The sequence below is a fragment of the Portunus trituberculatus genome, chromosome 45 (genome assembly GCF_017591435.1).
Source record: "Portunus trituberculatus isolate SZX2019 chromosome 45, ASM1759143v1, whole genome shotgun sequence".
Classification (NCBI taxonomy): Eukaryota; Metazoa; Arthropoda; class Malacostraca; order Decapoda; family Portunidae; genus Portunus; species Portunus trituberculatus.
The window spans coordinates 4,719,980-4,724,979 of NC_059299.1; the positions used below are offsets into that span (position 1 = coordinate 4,719,980).

Sequence of the window (5,000 nt, forward strand, 5' to 3'; positions counted from 1 at the left end):
AGTAGTAGTAGTAGTAGTAGTAGTAGTAGTAGTAGTAGTAGTAACGATAATAATAATAATAATAATAATAATAATAATAATAATAATAATAATAATAATAGTAGTAGTAGTAGTAGTAGTAGTAGTAGTAGTAGTAGTAGTAGTAGTAGTAGTAGTAGTAGTAGTAGTAGTAGTGGAAAACAACACATACATGAACCTAAACACTCCATGAGGTAAAAACACTTGGCAAATTCCCCTCTAAGGACAAAATCTCTCCCCTCTTTCCCCTCTCCCCTCCATACCCTCTCTCCTCTCCCCTCAGAAGGACACAAGACTCAAGGGGAACAGTATTGACGGGTTCCAAGGAGGCGGATCCTGACCCCTGTGCCCCTCCCTTTTCCCCTCTCCCTCTCTCCTCTCTCTCCCCTCTCCCTCGGTCACTACGTCAACACAGATTTCCCCTTAATCTCTTTCCTCTATTTTGATGTTATTTAAGAGGAGTGTTGAGAGAGGCAAGTGAGGGGATGAGGGGAAGAGAGGGGAAGAGAGGGGATGGGAGAGGGACAAGGGGTCAGTTGGAGGTTAGGGAGAGGGGATATAAAAGGGCTGTGGTTAGTTTTGCTCGCTCTCTCTCTCTCTCTCTCTCTCTCTCTCTCTCTCTCTCTCTCTCTCTCTCTCTCTCTCTCATAATCTCTTTTACAATTCTTTTTTTTTTCCTTCCCTTTCCTCCTTCCTCCCTTTTCTCTCTCCCTCCTCCCTCCTTCCGCCTCTCCCTCCCTCTCCTCTCCTCTCTTTCTTTCTCTCCTCACCCTTCCTTCATCTTTCCTTAATCTGCTTCACTGGCGTTCGTAAATTGGAGGAAAGGAGGAAAAAAAATCAGCGATGTTCTTTTTTTTCTCCCTTTTTTTCCCTCCCTCCGGTCTGTCCTCTCTTTTCCTCCATGACGGCAGAGTTCCCTCCATCCCTCCCTCCTTCCCTCCATACAGTTCTAAAATAGCATAAAATTTTCCCTCCACCCTCTCTCTCTCTCTCTCTCTCTCTCTCTCTCTCTCTCTCTTTCCTTCCCTCACTGTCTCCGGCTGTCTCGCGTCCTCTCTCTCTCTCTCTCTCTCTCTCTCTCTCTCTCTCTCTCTCTCTCTCTCTCTCTCTCTCTGCTTGTCCTCCCTGTCCCTCCTCCTCCTCCTCCTCCTCCTCCTCCTCCTCCTCCTCACTTAAATTCCTCTTTATGGTTGTCTATGTTAGAGAGAGAGAGAGAGAGAGAGAGAGAGAGAGAGAGAGAGAGAGAGAGAGATTTAAGTTGGGTCATATTTTTTCCCCTTGTCCCTTGTTTTTCCCCTCTCTCTACCCTCTCTTTACTCTCCTTATTATCTTTGCTATTCAGTTTAAAGTCTTCTCTCTCTCTCTCTCTCTCTCTCTCTCTCTCTCTCTCTCTCTCTCTCTCTCTCTCTCTCAATGTATTATGCAGACTATTCTTCCTCCTCCTCCTCCTCCTCCTCCTCCTCCTCCTCCTCCTCCTCCTCCTTCTCCTCCACCTCCTCCTCCTCCAAGACCTCAGGAGCAAGCATCAGTCTGGATTAGGAGGAGGAGGAGGAGGAGGAGGAGGAGGAGGAGGAGGAGGAGGAGGAGGAGGAGGAGGAGGAGGACTATCAAGAGGACAGGTAAGATAAGACATGAAGAGAGGGAAGTTAGATCTAGCCACCTCAGCATCTCTCTCTCTCTCTCTCTCTCTCTCTCTCTCTCTCTCTCTCTCTCTCTCTTAACAAGGCACAGCAGAATCAATTAGCTTAAAATTTTTGGAGAAAGACGCTTTTCATGAAGAGTGAAAAGCGGAAGTAATGTTTTGCAGAATTGAGAGAGAGAGAGAGAGAGAGAGAGAGAGAGAGAGAGAGAGAGAGAGAGAGAGAGAGAGAGAGAGGAGATAAATACGGAAACTAAAAAAAAAAGGAGGCCAAAAAAATGTAAGAATAAGAGAATATCAACTCCACAAAATGAAGAGATAGAAATGAATACAAATTGTAGGAAATGGAGGAAAGGAGAGAAAAAAATGAATGCATGTGGGAGGGAGAATGAAGGAGAAAGAGAAAAATGGAGAGGAAACTATTGTGAGAAAAAAAAGAAAAAAAGGAAGGAAAAAAGGAATAAAGGAGAGATTTTACAGAATAGCGAACGCGTAAGATTTCTGGGAGAGATATGTATATGGAGGAGCTTTTTCTTTATCTTTTTTCTTTTTTTTTTTTTTTGCGTTTGGAGAAGAGAAAGAGAGAAATGGAGAAAAGATGTGTGTGTGTGTGTGTGTGTGTGTGTGTGTGTGTGTGTGTTTCACTGTTTGATCTGCTGCAGTCTCTGACGAGACAGCCAGACGTTACCCTACGGAACGAGCTCAGAGCTCATTATTTCCGATCTTGGGATAGGCCTGAGACCAGGCACACACCACACACCGGGACAACAAGGTCACAACTCCTCGATTTACATCCCGTACCTACTCACTGCTAGGTGAACACCACCTACACGTCAAAGGAGACACACCCAAATATCTCCACCAGGCCGGGGAATCGAACCCCGGTCCTCTGGCTTGTGAAGCCAGCGCTCTAACCACTGAGCTACCGATTTTGTACGTGTGTGTGTGTGTGTGTGTGTGTGTGTGTGTGTGTGTGTGTGTGTGTGTGTGTGTGTGTGTGTGTGAGCGAAATGAAATAATAACAATAACAACAGCTCAGAAAAAAAATGTTCACTACAAAATTAACACACACACACACACACACGTACAAAATCGGACAGCTGACCATGGAAACCCTAACATAGACACACACAGAGAGAGAGAGAGAGAGAGAGAGAGAGAGAGAGAGAGAGAGAGAGAGACAGCTGGAAGTGGACAGGTGGCGGTAGTGGAGCAAATAATGGCGCCACAACAATGACTGATTACCTGACCAGCGGGCGGGGTGACTAGACGGGGGTAACTAGACGGGGGGTGACTAGGAGGGGTGATTAGCCGGGGGTGACCAGGAGGGGTGACAGGAAAGTAGGCTGGGGTGAGATTAGGAGCTCGGGGTGTAACTTGGTCGGGGTGGGAGCGAAACAGGAATGACTCAGGCTGGGGTGACAAGTTGGAGTGACTAGACTTGGTGTAGCTGGGGTGAAACTGGCAGGGGTAGGGTTGGGGAGAAGAAAGGGTATAGGAGGGGGAGTAGATGAGGGGGGGTGATGGGGTGTGGACAATGATGGGAGCAGGTGATAGGAGTGAGTGACAGGATGAAACTGGGAGAGGAGAGAGAGAAAGAGAGAGGGAGAGGCGTGAGGTGAGTGTGTGGGAGGGAGAGAGAGAGAGAGAGAGAGGGAATGGGGGGGCGAGGGATCATAATAGCACGTGTCTCCATTCTTCCTCCCACACGTTCCCCCCATCCACCACCGCCCCCCCAACATCATTCATTCCATCACCTGGAGGCCACCCACCATTGAGAGAGAGAGAGAGAGAGAGAGAGAGACCCAGCATAAACAACATACCTTAACTTTCACCACTGACAATATACACAAGACAAAACAACAAATAAATAAGACCCCTCATAAATTGTACCAAAGAGGGGAAAAAAGAAAACGGAAGAAAGGAGAAGCGTAATATAATAAATAAACGAAGAGGGGAAAATTCCATCACTGTAAATTGCTTTCCCCTCTTACTCTCTTTTTCACTAATAAATTATTGACACTCTCCGGGGAACTTAGCATATTAATAAGGAGAGGTCAGGTTACTAGGGAAGCAGAGGGGAGGTGAGGGGAAGAGAGGGGAGAGGAGGAAGGGAAGGGGGAGGGGAAGGAAAGGAGAACGGGGAAGGGTAGGGAAGGGAAGGATATTAGATAGAAAAGGAAAATGGATGCTGGAAAAGAGAAGTAAAAGGAGGAAAAGGCAGGAAATGAAAGGGGAAAAAGAGGGAGAATAAAAATAATGAATAGAAAAGAGCAAAATAATAAACAAGGTAGAAATAAAAAGACAGTTATGAAGTAGAAAACGAATAAGAAATTAAAAGAAAACGAAAGACCAGAGAGAGAGAGAGAGAGAGAGAGAGAGAGAGAGAGAGAGAGAGAGAGAGAGAGAGAGAGAGAGAGAGAGAGAGAGAGAGAGAGAGAGAGAGAGAGAGAGAGAGACCAGACACTACTACAGTCAGGGACCAGACAGTCTTACAACGCAACACAAGTAAACAAAAAAAAAAAAAAAAAAAACTTTCTTTAAGCCAACCCCTTTCTCTTCTCGACACGTAAAGAGAAAATAAGGAAAAGTCAGAGAGCTCACAACTTCTCATCTCACGAATCATGATAAGCGTGTACAGTTCCCACGGATGCTGTCTGACGGAGGAGAGAGAGAGAGAGAGAGAGAGAGAGAGAGAGAGAGAGAGAGAGAGAGAGAGAGAGAGAGAGAGAGAGAGGTGATCTGTGTGAAGTGAGGTGGAAAAAAGAGAGAAGATAGATTTTAAAGAAGGATTCGTGGAGTGAAGGAAAGGAGATCTACGTCCTACAATTTCTTCTTTATTTTTCCTTTTCTCTGCTCTTAATTATGTGAGGAGATTTTTAAAAGGAGACAGCGAAGTAATTGTAAAGAAATGCGAGTTTTGAAGGAACTAAGGCAAGCGATAAGAAAAGAAATGTTAGTGAAGGAAATTGCTTTTATTATTTTTTTTATATTCTTTCTTCTTATTTGAGAATTCTTAAAAGGAAACAGTGAAGTGATTGTAAAAAAATACGAGTTTAGAAGGAACGAAGGCAAGTGATAAAGACATATTAGTGAAGGAAAGGACAGGGGTAGAATTTGATGATAGGGAGAATGGGAGTGTGAGTTTTGAAGGGATGAAAGGTGATAAAAGAAATATCAATGAGAAAAATCAATGAGAAAAGGAAGGAAAATCGTAGGAAAAACAAAACATTACAAAAGAAAAAACAAAACTTTATAAAACTAGAAAAAAAATATGCCGAAGTTTTGAAAAGATGAAAGAAAGTGATAAAAGAAATACTAATAAACAAAATAAATGAGAGAA

General features: G+C 44.2%; 1 protein-coding gene across 1 annotated transcript in view; it reads right to left on the reverse strand.

Moving 5' to 3' along the window:
- LOC123519383 (protein kinase C-binding protein NELL2-like) overlaps nucleotides 1–5,000 on the reverse strand; it is a 160,487-nt gene that overhangs the window by 77,477 nt on the left and 78,010 nt on the right. The gene's annotated exons all lie outside the window — the stretch shown is intronic.